The sequence below is a fragment of the Pogona vitticeps genome, chromosome 1 (genome assembly GCF_051106095.1).
Source record: "Pogona vitticeps strain Pit_001003342236 chromosome 1, PviZW2.1, whole genome shotgun sequence".
In the NCBI taxonomy this organism is placed as follows: Eukaryota; Metazoa; Chordata; class Lepidosauria; order Squamata; family Agamidae; genus Pogona; species Pogona vitticeps.
In genome coordinates, this window is record NC_135783.1 from 140580628 (window position 1) to 140604741 (window position 24114).

At 40.4% G+C, this 24114-nt stretch overlaps 1 long non-coding RNA gene across 1 annotated transcript in view; it reads left to right on the forward strand.

Annotated features, from left to right (window-relative positions):
• LOC144587540 (uncharacterized) overlaps positions 1-23267 on the forward strand; it is a 30863-nt gene extending 7596 nt beyond the window's left edge. The window contains exon 2 of the long non-coding RNA XR_013542680.1: positions 402-23267. This is a non-coding gene — a long non-coding RNA (uncharacterized LOC144587540). The remainder of the gene's footprint in view (positions 1-401) is intronic.
• Positions 23268-24114: the final 847 nt, after the last annotated feature.

Sequence of the window (24114 nt, forward strand, 5' to 3'; positions counted from 1 at the left end):
AGCTACATGGTATGACAGGGAAAGCTGTTCTTTCCATATGCCATGCCTACTGAATCTAGCCGGTGCTAGCTTGGTTGAGACTTCTCTTTTGTCCAGTTTGTTTTCTATAAGAACTTACCAAAATCTCTCCCTAATTCTATGGAAAGAACTTTTCTTTAATAAATGTGGGAGAACATAAAACTGACAGAATCTTCTATCCTGTTTCTGGATGGGAACACTGGTTTGTAATAGTTCCTGTATTTTGTTGTTGCTGTTGAAGATAGAACATTCTTATCCTTATTGAGAAAGAAAGGCTATTTTTCTTAAAGAGAGAGAAAAAGGGGGGAAGCAGGGTAGTCGAATGCTAGGAAAGTTTGATTACAGCAAAAACTCTTGATCGTTTTTTACTTTATTTTTCCCAGTGGGCAGGTAGGAGGCGCCATTTGACAGCATGTGAAGTAAACAAGACCATTGAAAAGACAACAAATCATGAAACACCCCTCAACAACCCCCACCCAAAGGAACTTGTACAATCTTTGTAAATTATGCACCATCAATGAATTAAAATGCAGATGTGGCATCTCTTTACTACATCTTGGAAAAGACCAATAGTTGAATAAAATTCATATGCTGAGCTTCAGGAGTCTATCTACAAATGTTTTTAAAGTTAAAAAAAATTGCACAGCAATTCTCAACATACTAAACATGAATCGGAACTTGTATGGATATAAGTTATAGGACTTATTTTAAAAAAATATAAAAAGCATTTTGGTCCCAACTAACTTACCCATTTGTTAAACTGTATTTTAAAAATGGGTGTGCTATCAAGTGGCAACTATCATACAACTATTTAAAAAACAACATTCCAAAATAATGTGGAATTTGCATTTATGGAGACATCTCGTTACAAACTTTTTTTAAAACTAAGTAGTCGATTGCAAAATGAAATATACTTTCTAGAAGGAAAGGAAATGAGCCTCATTGAATACACTGGATCTTTACTTCAGAGTAAACAAACGTGCATACGTGTATACTGTTTGCAAGTAAAACACAAGGCAGCATTCATACAACTTTAAGCCAAGTAGTGTGCACTTCATTCTTGCAATTTGCTGGCTGTCACAAATGCATAAAATTCGGGATGAAGGAAATAAGATTACAGAAATGAAAGAAAGCAGGTAGGGTTGAGCCCCTCCCAGACCAGCTTTGGCTTGGCAAGAGACATGGGACATTCCTCTTTTACTCGAAAACCTATAAAATGGTGAATATATCGAAGGTTGGCTCATTTTTCTCATGGCATATCTGGCCTATCTCACAGCATTGCTTTAAGGGAAGAAGTAAATTAACATATTTTTGAAGGAGACAGTACATTCAAATATTCCCAAGTGAGATGAATTTCTTAGGAATACCAAATACCAGTCTGGTTTCACATTCCATGTTGCTTCAGTCACAGCACTGCTTGTGACTGCATGGGGGGAACCTCCTGAAATTTGGGAATGAGTGCCTCTCATGCGTAGTTCATAAGCTGCTCCTGGTTTTAGTTCTGCATAACTCATCAAATTAACAAGAGTGACACAAAACAAAATTTTAAATACCCAGACATCTATATTTGCATATGGGAAAAACTGTTGCCCTGAGTTGTATGGGTCTAATGATCAAACTATACCTTCTAGATCTATGTTAGTGATTCAGCAGCAAAGTTGACCATAACTTGATATGAGTTCTGTAATTTAAAAAACTGGTGAACTGTAGAATCTAGTCCTTGAATCTCACAAGATAATAATGTTCTTTTTAGAACTTTTTAGAAAACTTCCATAGTAGCTGTCACATACCATGCATATTTGGCACTTTAAACATGAGAATAAAATACAGCAGTTAGGGGAATTATTGTCTAAATTCCAAGGTTTTTTTAAATATATTTCTTTCCAAACAGTACTGGACTTCGTGTTACTGCTTGGATGTACAGTATTGGTGCTAAACCTTAAATTATGAGGACATTAATACATTGAACCACAGTTGACCACAAGTTTTCAAAGGATCCAAAGGGGGAGCTGTAGACCACTGTAATATTTCAACATATTTAAAATTCAAACAGGGATGGAAATAGTAAATTGAATTGTCAGGGCATTTCTTTTTGATTAAGCAGATAGTTTCTAAAAGGCGGGGATAAAATGTAGAGGAGGAGAGCAGCCCCCTTGAAAGAGAAAGATAAGACAATTTCCTTTTTGTTTTAAGTGTTCGCCTCTTTGGTCAGCTAGGATTCTTTACTCTGAGAAATTCTGTAAACTTTTAACTCCAAGATTCACACTTCAGATATATTCCGTATGAACTAATCAGACTGGAAAGGTTATGTTGTTTTTGCATGGATTGTCCACTATCTGACAAACAGGATTATAGTCCACAGTATTACACATAACAGAGTCCTAGCATTTACAAACGCAGGAGATAGTTTTCTCTCTTTGCACGAGAAATTGTCTACTTCGGTTCACTGGTGCAGCTGCTTTCTTCATCAGACATTTGCCTTTTCTTTTGATTACAGCAGGCCTGTCAAAAAATGGCTTTCCTGATTTTGTATCATCTGCCTGTGGGATGAAAACGTCTTATGTGTAACTTCATGGTCAAAGCAGAGAGCGTTATCAAAGAGCGTGCTCACCCAGTGTTATGTTAAAATATAACGGGCATTCTCAGCCAAGTCGGTTGTTTTCCTCAGAAGGCCTGGAATGGAGGTTATCCTTAAAGGATGTGATATTTGTACCTTCAAAATGGATTGTATCTCCCTTCACAATTTTGAACCATAACCACAATATTGCACAAAATCTGAACAGGGTTAGTTTACATCAGATGAAAACTTTGTAGATTGTTAACTTGGAAGTTCTGATTAGCAGTTTGGTAAGCCCTATTTTTCCCTATTAACCTTATATGTGTTCCTTTCCTGCTCCTTATTGCAATATTTAAACATGACTGCATTTTTATCTCCCATTTTAAGCACATGGAGAGGGTTGGATTGGCTCATGATTTCTAGTATCAGCCACTCTACATTGTTACCCAAGAGGAAATGTAACTGTGAGAACATGTAGCAGAAAATACATTATTCCACAGAGTCACATAAAGGGCATGTTCTGTGATATGAATTAATGGCCATTACTAACATTTCTTCAAGTCATTTACCAAGGACATTAAAAGTAAATGCATGAGAATCTTGAAATTACACCTTCCGTTGAGTTGTTGGTTGATTTGTCTTAAAACCTAAAATAAAACCTCACTTTCTGTGGGTCTTCCTTTCCTGGGTATAAATAGTTATCTATTAACTAATGAGATATAAATTGTGAATGTTCAGGGTCTGCTTGCTTTTCTGTCTTGCTAACAATTTTTAAGACTGTTTGCAGCTCAATCTTATGGATGCTTCTTTCAAAAGTAAATCATACTGGATTCAGTGGGGTTCATTCTCAGATAATTGTACAGAAGATTGCTCTCTTGATGGCTTTTCTCTAGGAAAATGAAAACTACATTTTAAGTCTTTCCGTTAATGATCCTGCTGGCTTTTATTTTTGACTTACTTTTCCCCCATTGGAAAAAAAAAACCTTCATATTCCCATATTTAGAAATATTTTCTATATTGTGTTTCCTTACAGGAACCAAGGCCACTCAGAACTTGGATTACAAGTTAAGTTTCAGGGACTGATTTATGTACTGAAAGGAACTCAGTATTTAGGCTGCTTAATCGTCATTAATGATTCTTCATTAGCCAGAGGCCCATAAGAAATGATGAATGAAATTTCCTTATCAAATTGTTAAAGTGTAAAAATTGACTCACTGAACTACAGCTTCAGAAGTCTGGTGGGGATACGTACATGCCTTTTAATGGTTTAAGCTCAGAGAGACATTCCATTCTCAGAAGAGCGGGGAAAAGCCTATAGCACTGATAACAACAAAAAGGTCTTGGTTTTATTATCCCCCCCCCCCCAAATCTTGGAAGGTTGAAATAAAACCTTATAAAATGGGAGATTTTAATTAGGCAACCATAGAAAAGATGGCATGGAAACTTTTACCAGGCCAGCTGCCTTTTTCAAAAAATCTTACGCTCCTTCCTTTGTGAGATGCCCAGGACTGGGACAATGAGATATTTAAAAAGCGTTGCTTCCCTGGCCATTTTCCAGAGGTGTTTTTGGAACTACAAAACTTTTAAAGATAGGAGCAGGATTTTTTTTTTTTAAAAAAAGAGGCAAATGTCAAGCAAAGATTGAAAATTTGTTTTCATCTATAATTGAAAACACTTTCTGAAAACAAAGCCGTCGGCCATGAATTATTCATGTCAAGGCACAACATTCTAGAAATATGGCAAAATGTTTTGGAAATGTATATAAAGCAAGGGAGAAACGTACAGAGTTCTGAGAACGCTGCAAGGAGGTTAACGAAAATAATTGATTTTCCCTTCCTCCCCACTCTTTTTTCTTTATGCAATTTTAGCTAGAGCTATACTGGATTGGGGCGGCTAAAAAATACCATTAACTCTAGGTAAATGTTAGTTCTTCATCCTGACTTATATGAAAAACGATCTCTATAAAAATGAGGAGGGAAAAAACAATTAAAACTGTGAAATGCTAAGCAGTACCTGAAATAATACGGCAAAATAAGTGCTAACTCTAAATCCTTTTCATGTTTTTTTTTTTAAAGTGAAGGTAAACTGCTGTTTAACAGCTTCCCACTGTTATATAAACTTTCAAACAACCATGAAATGTAGGTCTCCGGACAACACTTAAAAGAACCGCAAATAAATAAAAGGACGTACCACACTTCTGTGCTCTGATGTTTAACTAAGGTTTTAGCTGAGACGGAAAGGGGAGTCTCGGCTGTCTTTGTTTATCCACTGCCCCGTGTACTGTAAACACAAACAAATCAAGCTGCAGCAGAGCAGACCCCTGTGTAGGAAGCCAGCCGGGAGGCGAATGGAATCAACTTTATGTGCCTCCAGGGTGACTTTGCCTTTGTACATGTCGTATCCGGGAACACTGATGTAACCCAAGGCTGGCCTGTTTCAATGAAATGTGCACCCCTTCGTGACCCTTTGCCATAAAAGCCCCCAGGGGCCTTGTATAAACTTGAGAGACATTGCCTTAGTCAACAACAACTCACCCAAATGAGTCTACTTAACATACAGAAGGCTAGCATGACTCCTTAAGGTCTAGTCACATGAAGGAAAGCAAGCAGATTTAATTCCTCCGACATCAGGGCACCCTGAGAAGAGGGAAATGGTAAACTACTCATGAGTATTCTCTACCTGGGAAGCCATGAAAAAGGGCCACCATCGGTCAGAACTGACACGACGACATGTGGTGATTGTTATGTAGCTAAAGGAAGGGTGCATTCCTTTGTTGTCATTTATTTATTTTATTTATTATTTGATTTCTACCCTGCCCCTCTAGACAGAGTCTACTCGATGCGGCTTACAAACAAGTATAGGTCATGGGTTAAGCTTGGGAAAGTAAATTTTTCCAGATTAGAACATGCAGAACCCCTCAGTAGCAGGGGTAGTCGGTACAGGATTTTGAAAGCAACACTCCAGAAAGGGAGCTTTCCTAACACCTCATTATGGTTTTCAGGAGAAATAAAATTGGTCCTCAGTATTTGCATATTGAGGCAAACTACTCCACTCCTGTCTCACAGTGAAGGGCAACTGCTGTCATGTGGGGTCTTTCCTTAGCATCGTTTGGGGGGAACTATTGCTTCTTTTTGTGAATTAGGTTCCTCTTGGGTTTCTAGAGGCAAAGATTGCCAATTCCTGTGACTGTCCCCAATATAAGTGGGCACTTAACAATTTTCTTTCTGCCTCTTTATAAAGTAGAGGGGTGGGGAAATCTGTGATTCCAGTTTGCACAAATAACTGGTATATGGCCTATGTTTCAATCCTCACCTTATATATCCTCTGTTGAATATACACAATCAACGTACATGTGCCGTACAAAATATGATTAAACTGGGCAGGTTTATTTTGAAATAAAAACGGTTGTGGGGCCCAATCCAGAACCTAAGCCTGTTCCAGAGCAGGGGTCCACTTTAGTTCATGGGTGGGCAATTAGCAACGTGACAGGAGACATTTTAGGCCAGTAATAGATAGAGCCAGAGTGAATGGTAAGCAAAGCCAGAGGGGGGAAAAAATCTGAAAAAAATGGTTGCCTTGTGAGAGCATCCATTTTTCCTGTTCCGTCATCATCAGGCAAACTCTAAAGCTGGAAGCTTTGCTTTTGCATCTAGGCAGGTCATAATTCATGGTGCTTCCAAACACACACACAGAGAGACACACACTGTCTGTTACAAAACCAGTAAAATTTATGCACTTTCCCCCTTCCCCTTGAATTCTTAGCCAGAACTGCTCTTGAGCCCTTGGAGGAAGGGAAGAAGACCACTACAAGGACGAGCATCTGATAGGCAGCCCCTAATGGCTGCCCATGAGGTTCTTACTCAGTACCTTATTTCAAGATTCTGCATTGCCTTCCCCAACTTCCTCACCTCTTCTGAAAACTGAACTTATTTGGTCTCAGATCGCTCAGCCCGGTGGGTAGCCTGCTCTGGGATATCTCTGAACAGGTAGAACGAAGAGAACAAACGAAAGCAGCAGTGGATTGGAAAGTAACATGGAAATATGACTCCATTGGTTCTGGAGGTAAGTCTGAGATTGAGGATAGACACATCAATGAAGGGACAGTTTGTCCATCCTTTATCCAGCATCTTGCCTCATATCCCTCTTCAGCTATTGTTTGCCCGGGACTCTTAACACCTGCCGAGCAGTTCTGCATGCTGAGGAAAACATCCACCAGGTAACACTATCGATTTGTCTAGAACTGAGTATTCCTGGCAATTGAACTAAATTTTAATCCCAATTCTTTGACAGAGACTCGCCACGTTGCTGCTTTTCCTTGCCTCCCCACCAAACAGAAAACTTGAGTTTCAAAAGAAGGTGATAGGGGATGAGGTGGATGCAGAATGCTTGGTGGCTCTTTGTTTGAAGCGTTGGGTGATAAATTCCAATCTGCTGCTTGAGGAGAAATTTGAAATCACACAGATATACTCCACAAGCCATCTGCGGACTGCGTCTGAACTCATGTTAAGAAGCTAACCCAGCCTGAACAACGGCCGTGAAACTTTGGGAGTCTAATATGTAATCTACTGAACTACCCACAAATCTTGGTGCACAGTCTGAGGAAGATGAATTATGACTGAAAGTTAGCTGTTTTCTGTTTGATTTTTTTAAAAATTGATCTAATAAAGGTCCAGTAGGACTGAGGTATCTACAGAGGGTCAGTTCCAAGCCCAGTTGAGGGTCCAGATTGGTGCCTGCGCCACCCTATGCTCATCTGCAGCCACTTCAACCCAGTTCTGATCCAGATCCATGATAGTACTTGTGCACTTCCAGTTCCCCATGAGAAATCCCCATCCCACGAATGGGAAAATGTAAATAGCAAGACCATATCATAGACTGTATGGGACAGATGGGACAGAAAGCAGGAGGGACAGCCTGCAGAGCTGAGAGCTGTGTTTTATTTTCCCTCTTCTTTATTCAGCTGGCACAAGACGTTCTGACTGCACTACTGAGGGAGTGAGGGAGGCACTTTAAAAGGGCAATGAGTGTGGTCCTTCTTGACTGGAGTGAACCCTGCTCTTCCTTCACATCACCGAGTGTTTCACCCTTTCTCAATCCTCTCTTCTGCATTCCATCAGTACAGAAAGTAAGCTTCGAGAAAATAGGTTTATTTTTGTTGACAAAGGATTGTGATACAAACCTTCAAGTCCTATTTCAACACATTCCAGCCTTTCTCTCTTCTTCCTTTACCTCCTCTGGATCTAAAATGAGTGGCACTGCAGCTTTCTCATGCTGCAGCGACATGGTTCCTAGGGTACAGGATGTTGGATGATCACAACAGGTTTCCGAACCCCATTGAGCCAAATGATTTAATAAACAACTTTGCTGTGAGAAAGGCAACATGAATTTTCCTTGTTCATTTCTAAGGTAACAAGCATCCTTTCCTTATCCTTTGCCACCAACTGAGCAAATTCCTTCTTTCCCTGCTTGTAACTGCATTGCATGTTTCTGACATTAACATCTTCAACCTCACACATGCAGAATTGATCATGAGGACTTGGTTAGGGGATGTTCCTTTGCCCCTTCAGTACCTCTGGGCCATTTGCTCCACCTCCTGGTCACCCAGGAGTCAAACAAATATCCCTGATTTGGTCTGCATTTGCACTTTTGTTTCAGGACTGAACATCTGTAAGAACCTCTGGGTTGCTCAGAGCAGAGGTGCAATTTTGTTTGGCGTTGAGGAGAATCCCATATTGGTTTTGCCCAGGATGGAGTCGATATACCAGGTAGTGTGCTGTTGATTCTCAGTTGTGCTTATTTTTTACCAGCTATGCTACTCAGAGGTACTGGAAAACACAGTCGAACAACACTGGGAGACTCCCATGTCCTCCATCCCTGGTTTCTCCATTATGCAGAATACACAATGGGATTTTTCAACAACAGATTTGGGTCCACTTGTATGTGAAGAAGCTTGACCATTTCACTAATACAGTGATTATAGGCACTTTTGGTGAAAAAGGACTGCAATCAATGTGACATGAGCGACACATGGGGCCGCCTTATGATATGAACACTTGCTGTCTTCAGTTTGATCTGCAAGGGTTCTTTTACACATATGTTGCATGAACTTATCCTGAGACACCACGTGGAGACACCTCCTTCCTTGATTAGCTGGCTGTTAACAGCCTAACTACTGCTGCATCTATCTTAACACACATTTTTCTAGGAGTAAGCCCATTGAATTCACTGAGGGACATGAGCAATAATTATGTGCAGCACAATCCCGTGGACATTAACTGGCCACCTTAAGGATCACAAGACTGTAAGAAAATAAGACAAGCAATCCTGAATCAGAGCAGGAGTTTTCTCTTCCAGCCTCCTGGGGCCTACCAGTTACCTGTGGGCACCAGACGTAGTACTGCTAATATGGTTTTTATAGGATTGTGGTCTTCATTCTAAAACCATGACTCAGCTCAAGGCCTATGGGAACACTTTTGCCTATTGATATTCAAGCTTCATTCTAATATGTTTTAAGCAAAGTAAAGTTGTTAATTTTTTAGTGCAGGTCACTTTTCAAACATTGTTGGCAGACACATAGCATGTTTACCCAAAAATAAGACAGGGTCTTATATAAATGTTTGCTCCAAAAAAACGCATTAGGCCTTATTTTCAGGGGCTGTTTTGTTTTACAGTCACGTCATCTTCTTCTGGTTGCTGCACAATGGTGGAAGGCAGAGTTTCACTTCACTGGGGTTTATTTTGGGGGTAGGGCTTATATTACGAGCATTCTGAAAAAAAATCCTACTAGGGCTTATTTTCAGGCTAGGTCTTATTTTTGGAGAAACAGGGTAATTAGAAACCTGGGCATTCATGTCTGAAAATCTGCTGCCCAAATATATATATAAACCATTTCCAGTCTGGAATAGCAGCATTGGTGAAGCGGGTGCTTTGCACGCATTTTGATCACTTTTCTGTGGCACTGTCAAGGATATTACGGCCGCCAATGGTGTCAATCGTTACACGCCCATTACCTCTAGTGCCGGCATTTTGTTTGCCGTGGTTATCTCAGCTGCACCAGTCAACAGTTTTCCAGTCTTGACAGTTTGGAGAAACAGCGGTGAGATTTTAATAAGAGCAGACACTTACCACCCCCAAGTAGCTAAATAGACTTAAAAATATTCCTTGTTTTAATATTCCTAGGTTCCCTGGTTACTGATATGTTTAAATTGCTGTCTGTTTGAATACAGGAACTCCCTTGACAGCTTTTTGACAGTGGAGAGTTTTGTTAACAGAAAGGTTCAAATCAAGTAACAAATCCAATCTGCACTCTGAATTTAGCTGTCCTTTAAAAAGATGCTGTCCTCTGTATTCTTTTATAATCACAGAAATATGGAATTTTAAGAATGATTTGATCTGACAGGTTATCTAACTCAATGCATTTCCAAAACAAATTCACTTCTCATCTTTTCTTGGTTTGTATTCTGTCTATTACTGAAAGGGATTCATTCCACTTGCCTTTCCCTTCAAAGCCTGTCTTGTTTTCCTTCTTTTCAAATTATATTTCCTACTTTTTGAAAAGTTCCTGGTAGTACAAGTGCACTTCTTCTTGGTTTACATCCGTTTCAAGGGAGATATTTTATCCATGCTGTGTAGGGGTCAGATCAGTGGTATAGGGATCTGGCTGTGGAGCCAGAGGTTGGGAGTTTGACTCCCCACCATGCCTCCTGAGAAAAAAAGCCAGCCTGTGTGGCCTTGGGCAAGCTGCACAGTCCCAGGGCACCCCTCCAGAAGAAGGGAAGGGCAAACCACTCCTCAATATTCTCTCTCTAGAAATCCCTGAACATGGTCACAATAAGTCAGAATGGACTTGACGGTACATGATGAAGATGATTATTAGGGATCTTAGACATATAAAACCTCCAAGATTTCAAATCTCTGGTGGTATTGTAGTTTCAGTGGCACCTGGGAGATTACACAAGAATAATCTGGATATACTGTGCTGGTTGACAAAGTCAACTCCAGTTCAGATCACCATGAAAACAGGGAGTATTCCAACAACAGACTGGATCCTCTAGTGGGTCAAGTAATTGTTTTAGAGGCCATGGGTCCATTTCCACTAAAACCATCATCTCATGTTAACTGCCAGCAAGAACTACCAGCAAGGAATCTAAAGAAAGAAAGAGTGGCATGTCTTTGGCAATGGAGACCTATGGATACTCACTTAGAATCAAGTTCCACAGAACTCAAATTAATTTACTCCACAGTCGATATTGTTTCGGAAATAATCCTACCCACACTTAGTTGAGTGTCCAACTGATATCAGTTGAATTTATGTCTGCAGATGCATGGGAAAGATGCATGGGAAAGATCAGGGTGCAAGATATTTCTCTTGCTTTTGTAGTACCTAAATACCACAGTTTGGAAAAGTTACTTCTTTGGATCACAGCGTCTAGGCTCCCGGAGAGTTGCACTCCAAAAAAGGTAACTTTTCCAAGTGTTGGATCACACTGATCTTTCAGTACCCAGTGAAACAAGACTGCAAGTGTGCTCTCTGAACTTAGGGAAGCCTAAGGCTGGGTCTAGAACAGCAGCATTAGAATCTTTACAGACAGGCTGTGATATAAAACTCATAAGGAACTGCAGAAGCAGTCCTGCTTAGTTGTCTTTAAACACAACAATGTTAAAAAGTGTTTTGACCAAATATTTCAAACTCATAATTTATATTCATGAGTTATTCTGTGAACTGCATATATATTCTCCCTTTCTTCCAAGGGGATCAAGGAAATTCACAGGATGTTTTTCTTTGCTTTTAAAAAAATGACAGTTCAAAAAAGAGAAGTGTGTCTTGCAAGAAAATGAAAACATTGGCGGAGGGCAGTGTCTTTTGAATTACAGAATCTGATGAATGGCTCCACGTGAACATTACAATGATCATCCAGAAAGTTGTGCAGGTTAAGAATAAAATGTCGCATTTTTGCTGAGTTCTGAAAGATTTTTCAGGGAATAAGCAGCAGGAATGTTACTGCTTATGAAACTCAGGAAGGACAAAAGGACTGGCCCCATATCCTTCTTACAGTTGATCCATGAGGCTTTGTTACAGCTTTCGTTATGAGCAGTAGGGAGCATCTGCTGTCATGCAAGGTAACTAGATCATCAAAGAGTTGAGCGCCCCCAATCCCCCTCTCCTATCATTCTCTACCAGGGGTGTGAAGCTTGCTGGTCTCCACATGTTGTTGGACTAGAACTCTGATCAGCTTCGAAATGGATGATGATGGGATTTGCAGTCCAATAACATCTGGAAGGCCACAAGTTGTTTCACATCTGTATACCGTTGTCTCTAAGGCAGTGGTTCCTAAACTTGGGTCCCCAGATCTTTTTGGACTAAAAACTCCCAGAACCCTTCACCACTCGCCGTGCTGGCCAAGATTTCTGGGTGTTGTCATCCAAGAACATCTGGGGACTGAAGGCTGGGAACCAGTGGTCTAAGGTTATTGAAGAAGACATCTTTCTTTAGCATTCAGAACCTGGGCACACCTATTGCACAGGGCTCTGTTCCTTGTTAGCTTTCCATCTACTTGCTTTTAATGCAAGTTATCTTAGAAAAATGCATGTGTCACCACCAGGAGAGAATTTTTTTTTTCTAGAAAGGAAAGGAACGGCTATTTTTGCACAGTTTGTTGCTGACTTAACCTAGAAATGCAGGCATAGTGTCTTACTGAATGATCTGCTTGAAATCTAAAACAATTTCTTTGTCATAGATTAGGCTACAGAATCCTAGGGCTCAAGATGCCAAAACTAAAAAAAGAAAAAGAAAGTTCCCCCTCCATAATTATTTATCCTTGCAATACACAAGTCCTGCCCGAAGGCATGGTAGGGTGCCAGAGCTTTGTCCAAATTGGTTTTGACTGAACAAACACGCTGCATGGTAATACTCAGATTAAGTTTTCCATTTTTTAATTTCCTCTCTTTACTCTTTTAATATCCCAACAGGCCAAACTAGTAAGGTCTCACCATTCTAGGTATTAACACTTCAAACATTTATAAAGTATTTGAACCACACGCCCTTCCCCCAGCTCTTTTTTTTTCTACAATTGCCCTTTTAATGGGAATTGATACATTTTTAAAGCCTCAAAACACGGCTTGAGCTAGAAGACGGGTGCTTCCATCCAGAAACCACTGCAGCCAAGTCTTACGCTACCTTTCAGAGCGGCTAACACTTTCATCTAATTAGTTCTCGTGTCATACTGTAACTGAGGAGCATTTTATATGCATTGATCATACATGCTTGTCACTTGTCTTTCCATGTGTGCTGGGCCCATTCCAGTTTGTTTATCCCGTTATTTTGCCACAACTGTTCTATAACCAAGGCGGGTCTTACATCTGCTTTGGGAAACGGCAGCAACCAGGTGGGAAAGATAAGATGGGAATCAGCCTTGAATTTTGAAAGATTTCTCACTGATACGTATTTGAAGTCAGTAGCTTTGATCCAAACCAAGACCCACCTGGCCTCCCATAATAATTGCAATGCATGGTTTGTAAAAATAATCCAAAAATGCATCTTGTCAAGCTTTATTTTGTCAAAACTCTTCTTGTTACAATTGTTAACATTTTTTATTTACCTCTTTGAGGGACAATTTTTGGGGTTAAAAAGAGAGCAAGATTGCAGCAAACTACACAAGCTCTTAGTGTGACATCCTGACTATAATGCAAGTGCATTCAGAAGTGTGCTGCTTATATACTGCCCTGAAGCACTTAAAGCTGTTTTCTTGGGTGGTATACAGTGATTAATTAAAGAGGAAAAAAATCAGGAAAAGGCTACATAGTCATGGAAACAATACAAATGCAGGAACAGGTGATATCTTTAATCAACCATTAAGAGTATAAAACAAAACAAAACAAAAAACCAAGCAGTAAGCTTTCAATATGCATTGATCATATACAGTGGTGCCTCGCTTAACGATTGCTTCGTACAACGAAAAATTCACTTAACGATGGCTTTTTCAGAGCAATCTTGTGCTTCACTTAACGATTTTCCCTATGGGTGATTTTTGCTTAACGATTTCGGGACCATGCTTCACTTAACGATGACAGTTTTAGGTCCCCTTGTTTTGCTTAACGTTTTTTTTACAGCCCCGTTTTTGCTATTTTTAAAATATTCTAAAATGTTTAAACAATGTTTAAAATGCTTGGAATCATTAGTGCACCTAATAAAACCTTCATTAATTTAATTTGGCTTTGTTCTGAGTCTTTTTGAATTTTTTGTGAATTTTTTCCCCCATTGAAATAGGCTTCAATGCATTTCAATGGGTTTCACTTAACGTTTTTTCCTATGGGGATTTTCGCTTAAGGATGGTAATCCGTTCCAATTGGAACGGATTATCCGGTTTTCAATGCATCTCTATGGGAAATGGTGTTTCGCTTAACAATGTTTTCACATAGCGATTTTTTTTTGAACCAATTAAAATCATTAAGCGAGGCACCACTGTATGTGTATTTAACTTATATGCAGAATACATCACATGAAAGGCTGGACTGGATGAATCCCAAACCGGAATCAAGATTGCTGGAAGAAATATCAACAACCTCCAATATGCAGATGATCGCACTGTGATGGCAGAAAGTGAGGAGGAATTAAAGAACCTCGTAATGAAGGTGAAAGAGGAGAGCGCAAAAAATGGTCTGAAGTTCAACATTAAAAAAACCTAAGATCATCACCTCCTGGCAAAGAGAAGGGAAAGATATGGAGGCAGTGACAGATTTTACTTTCTTGAGCTCCATGATCACTGCAGATGGTGACAGCAGCCCCAAAATTAAAAGATGCCTGCTTCTTGGGAGGAAAGTGATGACAAACCTAGAGAGCATCTTAAAAAGCAGAGACATCACCTTGCCAACAAAGGTCTGCATAGTCAAAGCTATGGTTTTTCTAGCAGTGACGTATGGAAGTGAGAGCTGGACCATAAAGAAGGTTGGCCGCCAAAGAATTGATGCCTTTGAATTGTGGTGCTGGAGGAGGCTCTTGAGAGTCCCCTGGACTACAAAGAGAACAAACCTATCCATTTTGAAGGAAATCAACCCTGAGTGTTCATTGGAAGGAGAGATCCTGAAACTGAGGCTCCAATACTTTGGCCATCTGATGAGAAGAGACGACTCCCTGGAAAAGACTCTGATGCTGGGAAAATGTGAAGGCAAGAGGAGAAGGGGATGAGGATGAGATGGTTGGACAGTGTCATCAAAGCTACCAATATGAATTTGACCTGACTTCAGGAGGCAGTGGAAGACAGGAGGGCCTGGCAGACTCTGGTCCATGGGGTTATGAAGAGTTGGACACGACTTAATGACTAAACAACAAAAAGCTTTCAATGATAAATCACCTTCTTTAAGGGTGTGCATCAAGTTCTTGTGGGTAAGTTTGGAAGAATTCACAAAAACTTGATGCACAACTTTGAAGAAGATGATTTATCATCCAAAGCTCAATTTTTAAAATATATATTCTTACTCGATTAAAGGTATCACCTAGTCCTGCATTTGTTGTGCTTAATTAGGCAGGCTACACACTCAAAACTGGCCAACACAGCCAATGGCCAGGGATTATGTGAGCTGTTACTGCAACATCTGGAGGGATGGCTAGTCATTTCTATTGATCCCACCTGGATAATGCAAAAACCCTCACTAATAAAGATCTTAATATTTACAGGTTATTACAGAAAAACATTAAAACTGGAGATGGGCCAGTTCGTTTCTTGGCCAAACTGGTGTTACTTTTAGATCCACACCTGCTAGAAGCAATTAGAAGCAGATGTAAAAGAAGGCAAAAATAATTGTCAGGTAAATTTGTTCATTGACAAAGAAAGCTCATTTATTTATTTATTTATTTATTTAATTTATATCCCGCCTATCTAATCAACCAAGATTACTCTAGGCTCTTCCTACATTTTCTTCAGATATGGAACCCTAGATTTTGAGAGAGAATGGGAGAGAATGGGCTAGTTTGGAACATGTGATCTCTACCAAAGGCTAAATTAAGTGGGAATTTATTACACTGATATTCATTGTGGATATCAATGGGCCCAGTTGTTGACTGCCAGGGGTACCCTGTCTGGACATAGTCCTTTTGGTACAAAACCCAGAAAACAATCCCACACAGACCTACATGGATGGACGTGCAGGCTTGTACTGTCAGGGTGCTTTCTAAAATGCTCAGAGTACTGTAAAACTCTGAGAGGTTGCTGAGTATGTATAGCTTTACCTAAGGTAGACATTTGGTTCAACCCTGCCTGGGATCTGATTCTGTCTCTTAAAATATTTACAGAACTGTGTCTACATGGTATGGCGAAAGCTAGAACTGGAAAAATCTGCCTCTCCTTCTCAAGCCAAAAAGAGACATTAGAGATAGCCTGCGAATGGAGATGTGAAATTCCCGAACAATTTGGATTGGCTCAAGTGTCACAGCAGAAGCTTTTCTCACTTTGAGGATTGTGACGATTATTAGCTTGCTTTGTTTGGTGACGTGTCTTCCCAGTTTCAGCACAATTCTCTCTCTCTTCCCCCTCCCCCAGTCCAAGTTCACAAATATGAGAAGAACTGCCTCAGTCACCTCTCTACAACATTAATGTGCCTTCAGCTCAGTTTATGCGCTATCCTTAATGGTCTGTTTCTGGCCTCATTCTCCCTCTTACTGTTTCTTTCTCTGGATCAACACACACACAAATCTCTAAAGAGGGAATAGGAAACATGTACTAATGACAGAGGTTTTATAACTGAGGTTATCCCTGACTCAATATCTTATTTAAGCACACAAAGGACTAATTGGGGCTATTTTGATGAAATGCTTCTCCTCTTGATCCCCTTTCTGACCTCCTGTGCTTTATCTTCTGAGAATCAGCTTTGTGGTGTTAATTAGGGGGTAAGTGAGCAGTTACTTCCTAGCTGAAATCAGCAAAAGTCCGCGATTGCAGCAGAGGTCCTAGAGATCATGGTCCTGTGTTTCTTCAGGTTTTAATTTATCCTGCTCAAAACACTTAAAAGCACAAGGAGGAGTGGCTGGGGAATGATCAGTTTACAAAGGACCTGGGATTTCACTACCTCCATCTCTTACAGACCATGCACTAGCCTTCCGGCAGACAACATTTCTATAAACCAACCTTCACCCATGTTTGTGTCTTCAGTTGATATATAACAATTAACGTTTGTTTGAGAATATACACACACCATTGAGTTGCTTGGGTTTAAGGCATTTTGGCAAATGTTGGTAGGTTATAATCTCTTTAAGGATGGGGTTAAAGAGAAATCCCCATTAAAAGTGATGCTATTTGCCATTAAACTAATGAGGCACAGTTTGGAAAAGGAATTCAGACATGCTGGTTGGGGGAATTCCAAGAGGAGTGCTTCAAAAACGAACTTTTCCAAGTTCTGTATTAAATGAATACAGTATCTGCACAAATGCCTGGTTAAATCTGAATGGAGCAGTGACATAAATACCAACTTGTAGCCGAGGAAGTAGTTGCTGGTGTAATAGCCAGAATAATGGCACAATACAGAAGGCAGGGGTGGGAGTCTATCTCAGTGCTGCTCATCTGGTCAAATATAGTGAAATCATCATCATCATCTTAGAACTGCAGAACTAGAAGGGACCCTATGGATCATTGAGTCTAGCTGTTGTCAAAATGTCACACTGAGGAATTGTGTATTCTGCCTTTAAAGCCAGATGATACCTAAACCAATGAGCTGATCAGCATTGCATAAGTTATAGGTATTGCTCAGTAGGATGTCTAATCCAGCTTCTGAACACCCATGAATATATTCATACTTTGGGGAAAGGGAAGATTGCAAATGTTTACTTCTGGTAGTAGAGCCTAAGCTTAAGTATTTGTTTAGTGTCAACAATGAGCTCGAGACCATTCAGAATGCAGGAAGCATATCTTAACTGCGCCAAGGCTGAATTTTGTTTGCGCAGCAAGGTCATTGAATCAGACTGAAAATGCATAGGAGATGAGGAGGAGGTAGACTAAGCTTGAGGTAGCGTTGTTGGAGGAAAAACATTTCTAAAGAAACTTGTACTAAAAAGGGACATAAAGGAGAAGATGTATCAAGACATGACCCTCTCCCACCCTTGTGATTTTGGGGGACATTATTTTGAGAGGAGTAAAAAAAATTCACCTTCCATTCAGACTAAGAGCAACTTCTTCACACTTTCTTTCTGTCAAGTAATGAAAGTGGGTTGATAAATCGGATTGGATTTATCTGTAGAATCACCCTATTTCATTCACCCACACAGTCTTTAACTAGGTGGGAACCCATGTTCTCAGTTGGATTTGTTTGTGCTCCAAGACATTGTCAAATCAAATTAGCTGTCTACCTATGGGACATCATCCTATTTCATATGAGATTCCTGACTTGTTGAGATAATCTCTCCAATTAAATCAAAAGGATCTGAACAGCACAAATGACTCTATAACAGTAGCCAATAGTAGAGATACATGAATCTATGTTTCATTTTCCCTTAACATTTGTGGGTTTTTTAAATCTCAAATTCTGTGTCATATTTACAAAGACATCACTAAACTGTCTTGAAGAGATGGAAATTTGTTATAATAAATATGCCAAATAAAATTCTTGGCCATTTTGACTGGCCAAATTCAGTAGGTACGCTTACATCCAGTTCGAAAGGCATCGTTCCCTCTCTGCCTTCCATGTAGCTGTGACATTTGAGAAACCAGCCCTTCCCCTCTCTCCGAGCCAAAAGTGGCAACCCTAACTCAGCACCACATACCTGGTCAGAACTCCGATTACAAGTTCATTTTCTCCCAAATTTTATTTTTATTTCCATCTGTAATCTGCTTAGCTGATGATGAAAAATAAAGGCAGGGAATGACCTTTAAAAGAAGGTAAGCATTCTTATAATTGAAGAGGTTGGGTGAAGAGAATCCAAGCATTTATTTAATCCTCTCAAATGGAAATGGGTGAATGTTCAGTTCTGCTCAACATGATAAACTCATTGCACACGGTGATTCCAAGCACAGAAACCACTGTAATCTCTATACTGAAAAAGGATAATACACTTTTGGCTACCTACCTGGAAGCTCAAAAAGGTATAACTCAGACTAATATCCCTTTTTGTGGTGTTTCACAAATGTAGTGGTGCTACAGAGAAACCCGTTATCTGTATGTGTTACCCATCCTAGTTGCTTGGCATGGTGGGACATCATATAACAAACCCTCTACTGGCCATATCAAACTGTGGGCAGCTTCATGTGGGCAAAATAAGTCTTTCAGCTATCCTGCTCTTGAGGCTAAGATTAAAACCATTGTTGGCCAAGATCTTATTAATAGTCTCATACAGTTTGCGAAACTTGCTGTGGCTAATTGCAACTGACTGGTGAGGTGCTGGAATATGTCTTGGTCATATTGCTGGTCATATGCCTAACTGTGCAACTGAGAAGGTTCCCCAGTCCTCCATCAATTAGCTGCAATTAGCCAAGGCAATTTACACTAACTTTACACAAACACCAATAAAATTCTGGCCACTGTCCTTTAGTGGGGTGGTGGTGGTACCTCCTCCTCCTCCTCTTCTTCAATTATTTCAGTTTGTGTTGTCAACATTCCTCTCTGTGTATACACGATAGACAAGCATTTTCAAAATGTTCGGGGCAAAACATGCAAAACAGTTGGAAGGAAGGGTTGGTCATTTAGCTTGGAGGCAGATCTTTCAATGCCTCTTAGTAACCATGTTGAGAAAGTCCTTGAGGCATGAGGTGCCACTGCAAGCAGTCTGTCAATGTGTTAACATAATTATGAGGACAACTGTCATGTCAGCCATTATGTCGGCAACGACCAGTCTCAGAAGGAGAACTTTCAGTAAGCTGAGGAATGAAAGTGAGCTGCAAGAAGATAAGAGTTGATTTCACAGAGCTTCGCACTATGGTTTGTTGTTTTCGAAAGGAAAGGGTTCCCATAGACGGGTCCAGTCCTCCAGCATGTTTTAAATTTGGCATTCTGTAAGACAGAAGGGCAGTAAATACATCACATGTTTTCTCCATTTGTCCTTTTTTTAATTGGCCACAGAGATTGAATTTGTAGTGACAATTACATATTAGGCCAAAAGACGCTTCTTTCTCTTGCCATTTGTGACCCAATATGAACAACTGAATCACTTCAAATAACCTCCCGCACTTGCCAAGCTTTACAGAAAATTCACTGAAGTCTTGACAAAATATTTGTGCAATATGCGGCAATGCCGTCTCATATTTAGCTCTCCTCTAATCATGGCTTTTTCCATTGTGTTTGATCTGATGTATTATATTCTGCTTTCTCCTGACAAAATTTTCTAACTGAAGGGTTTTTAAAAAACCTCCCTCAGAGCCAATGGTAAAAAAGAGAGAGAAGTAAATAATTAATTTGCCGTATTCTTTGTGTGCCCAGCTCGGCCTTTTCTCTATAACAGCAGCTGGCTCACCACACCTGTCATTTCTTTCTTTAAAGCAGCCTTAAAAGCTAGTGCCCTAAATAGAAAACTGTTAATAAAGACCTTTCATCATAACCTGATCAGAGCAGAGTGGCGATCTGCCAAGTTGTAATGGAGCAGTAACATATATTGACACCTGCCTCTACCTGTATCACAGGATGAAGGTGAGAAGTGATGTAAAAAGAAAGGGCAAAAAGAGTGGGTGTGTATCTGTGTGTGTGTGTTTGTGTAATTCAATTCCAGAGGAGCCCTTTCTCTCACCTGTCAAGAAATAAGTACCTACCACAAAATCACAGAATATATCTATAGCACGATGAGGCAAATCAATTTCAGAACACAGCCAAAGAGCCTGAAAAACCCACAACAACCAAATCAATTTCCTTGCCCCCATTAAAGTAGACTTGTTGGATTCATGAGATTTACATAAATCTTGACTTAACATCCTCACTCATTCAGTGGGTATATAGTGGTTGGGACTAGGATCTCTGGGGTGCCTGTGAGGGGAAAAGGCCTCAAATGACTGGACTGTTGGACTCTCTGTGAGCTGTCTTTTCATTATTGGTCTCTTCTGGCACTCAGCTATTATCTGTGGCTCCAGATAGTTGTAGCACGCATTGAGGCCAAAACTCCAGGAAACCACATGACAGATGAGGGTAAGCGGTCTGGCCCTCGGTGACTTTATGAGGCATGGATGACAAAGTGGAAGAGTCCACTGTGGTTCCAACAGAAAGCCACCCAAATCAATAACACATTTGTAGTACGTGTAGAGTAAGAAGAAACTCCCAATCAGCCATTGTACCCAGCCCCATCATCAATAATCTTGACTTTGTCTTGCCACTGGATTATGATAGGCACTGAGAGGAGACAGCAAGGCCAATGCTGTGCAAGTCTTCCTCACTTCAAACAAACTCATGTGCAAGTCGTCTCCATTACTCCACCATGTAACTATGTACTACTATCTGCTACCATAACCATTTACTGTTTCTTTTCCCTAGATGGTGGATCTGAATCTGATGGAGACAGTCTTCATTGAAAATGAAGGATAAGCTATTAATGGTTGGGACTAACAACAGCATAGGAAAAGAGACATTGACCTTCCCTGAGCCTCCGTGATCTTGACAGAATTCAACAGCTGTTAGATCTACTGGGAGCAAAATCTTCCCAGTCTAAATGGCAGTGGTTTTGTGAAGATGGTGGAGTGAATTCGAGCAGAATTGCAAGAGATAACAAAGGGATTAAAGTAGAGGTGGCTTCTGGTCTGAGTAGAGGTATGTGTCAAATCAAACCTTTGCAGGATGATTACCTTACTCTGCTCCTGAGAAACTTATGGGGTTAAACACCCATTCAGTGCACACTATGTTTCAATTCCTACTTTCTTCCAGACTCACAAACATTTAAAGAACAAAAGCTATGTGTGTTAAATGCTTACATACAGAGGGCATGTAAAGCTCTTGCAACTGAAACACTTCTAATTTTGCTTTAAGGCTGAGAATCCAGTGATCTTGGTGGCCTGGATATAAATATATTGAAGGAGGTATGGGTAGAGAAAAACCTGCAATTCGCCCTGCCTACATTTATCTCTTGTGAATTATTTTTCCGATAATTATAGCAGTTACTTGAAACCTGCTGGAAGTGTCTATTACATTTTGTGAAAAGCTTCCTTCACACGAGATATCTTAGACAAAATGAAAACAAGCACTCATTCACAGAGGGAACAAGACACATGTTTTCTGCCTTCCCTCTGATTTGGCTTTGTGACATACGGCCTGTCCAGACAGACTGGTTTGGGTGTGCTTTAATAGGGTTTAGAAAGTGTCTTTGAGGTTGGGCGGGGGGGGGGGGGGGAAGGTGGGATGTGCCATTTGGCAAGCTCCTCCCCTCCAAATAGCAAATTACTCCTTGTAGCCCTATCAGCTGACAATTAAATGCATCCTCTGATCATCTAGGGAGAGTCAGGGGAAGTGAATTAATTCTGTCTTCTCCCTTCCCTCCTCCGTGCTTCCCTCCCCTCATTCTTCTGCCACTTTCTTTCTCCTCCCTTAGCATCTGCAGCCATGATGGCAGGGGATATGGGAGGGTTCTGTCTCCAAGCTAAACAACAAGCATGCAGAAAGACTGCAAGTCTTACCACTGGGCCAGAAAAGTGTGCAGTAGCTCTTGTAGGGGAAGAATGGATTGTTCTAAGCAGAAATGCTTGCAGATAAGGTCTCTCCCCCCACCCACCCCGCAATCCAAACCATGTTATCAGCAATCCATATATTGTAGCTCTATGCCCGTGTGGATAGGCCTATAGACATATAGCCAGTTTCTTCTTGCTTATACGCTGAAGTGACATCCCCAAGTGGCCTACATAATTCCCAACTGGGATTGTTTGCTTCAAAAGATCAAACTGCTGTTTAGAAAGGGATGCAACTGTGAATAGAGACTAACATGAAGGGAAGGTATGAGAGGATGTTGGGATGGAGGTGGGGGGTGAGAGGAAGCAGGCACTGCCTTTGTCCTCATTTCATTTCCCCCTCAGTGTCTGTAGGTGAACATTCAGTGCAGCTCTAATCAATTTTTTTTTTTAAAAAAAATCTATCCCAAACATAATCCCTGAGGAGTGTGATAAGCAAAGACTTCAATTTGTTTTCCAGGGGAAGATTTCTGGGAAAACCAACTGCTCATAAGAGGAGGTGGTTTGACAGTGACCTATGAGGCACTGTTGGGAATTCTCCCGCAAAGCTGACATTCGGCTGTTTCATACTCTTCCAGAAACATAAATTGGATCCAGTGACGGCCCGCTAAAATAGAGCTGAAATACTATATCCAATTCACAGTCGCCAGTGCTGCAGTGAAATGCATTATTGGGCTTTGAAATGGAATGGGAAAACGAAACAGTAAACATAATTGAATTTAGGGTGAGTTTGTTTTGTTGTCTGTCGAACTGTGCCTCCCACCCTGCTGACAAACAGAGCTGTCTGTTTAAATGGCAACAAACAGCGGCCATAAACCCTATTAAAGCACAGCTGAATTGTCAGAGTTCCTTTCTGGAGGCTGCACTCCGGCTGTAAAAAGGTGAAGGAAGTGGCCATAACTAAAGCAGTCTTCGGCCAAACAAAGACAAGCTCTTGAGTGAATCCATCCTAAGGGGTTTGTGGCAGGCTCAAACCTCCGATGCAACTTTAGGAGGGAATCTTAAAGGGAGTGCTGTGCATTGTCCTTTTCTGCTTTTGCAAAAGGATGAATGGGCCTGAAGCAAGGTCTGCAAAACATATATACGAAACGGCGTAAACAATTGCCAAATTAAATAAGCTGCCAAAAGGAAATGAGGTGTCACTTAGATATAAACCAAGGTTATACTATGTAATAAAATAATGGATCTCATTTTCTGTTGTGATTTGTAGGCCAAAATACCTACTGCCGTAAACTGGCACCGCTCCACTGCCTTGAATTGTGTTTCATGTGTGTATATTAAAAGAGAAATTAGCTTGCTGCAGAGCCGAATGTTTGCCTTAAAACATTTCATCTATGTAAACATTGTACTTGAAAGCAAGTGGACCACACGGCTGTGGTGGTGGTGGGGAAACCCAGCGTTGCCTCCACAGTGACCAAATAGGATAAAGGATAGAAAAACAAATGTTATAATTGCAGATGTGAGAGTGCCTGGCAAATTTCAAGGGTTCTTTAGCTCATCTTTGGAACTGCCATCAGACAATAACCGAAAGTTGGGTTCCTTTTGTGTTGTGAGACATAGATGCTACATGGTGCATGTCATAATTATCTTAAAATGTTCTATTGCTCTTATCGATCAATCAGCATATAGTGGATGTGAATCACAAATAAGGATGAAAGAGGGATCCTTTTAATGAATATATCCAATTTGTGGCCTGAACGATTATCAACAAATGAGTGCGGTGACAAATTGTTTTTCCTTTTAAAATGGAAGACAAACAACAGAACTGTATATCTCTGACAAAGCACACAGTCATACAGTAGTCAGTGGGGAAAAATACAGGTGAAGGTGTGCCTGCTAGGAAAAATGTGAGGGAAATGCTTACATTGAGAAAAATGTGGACCAAATTACAGTATGTAATTTTCATGGAAGAAGAAAACTGAA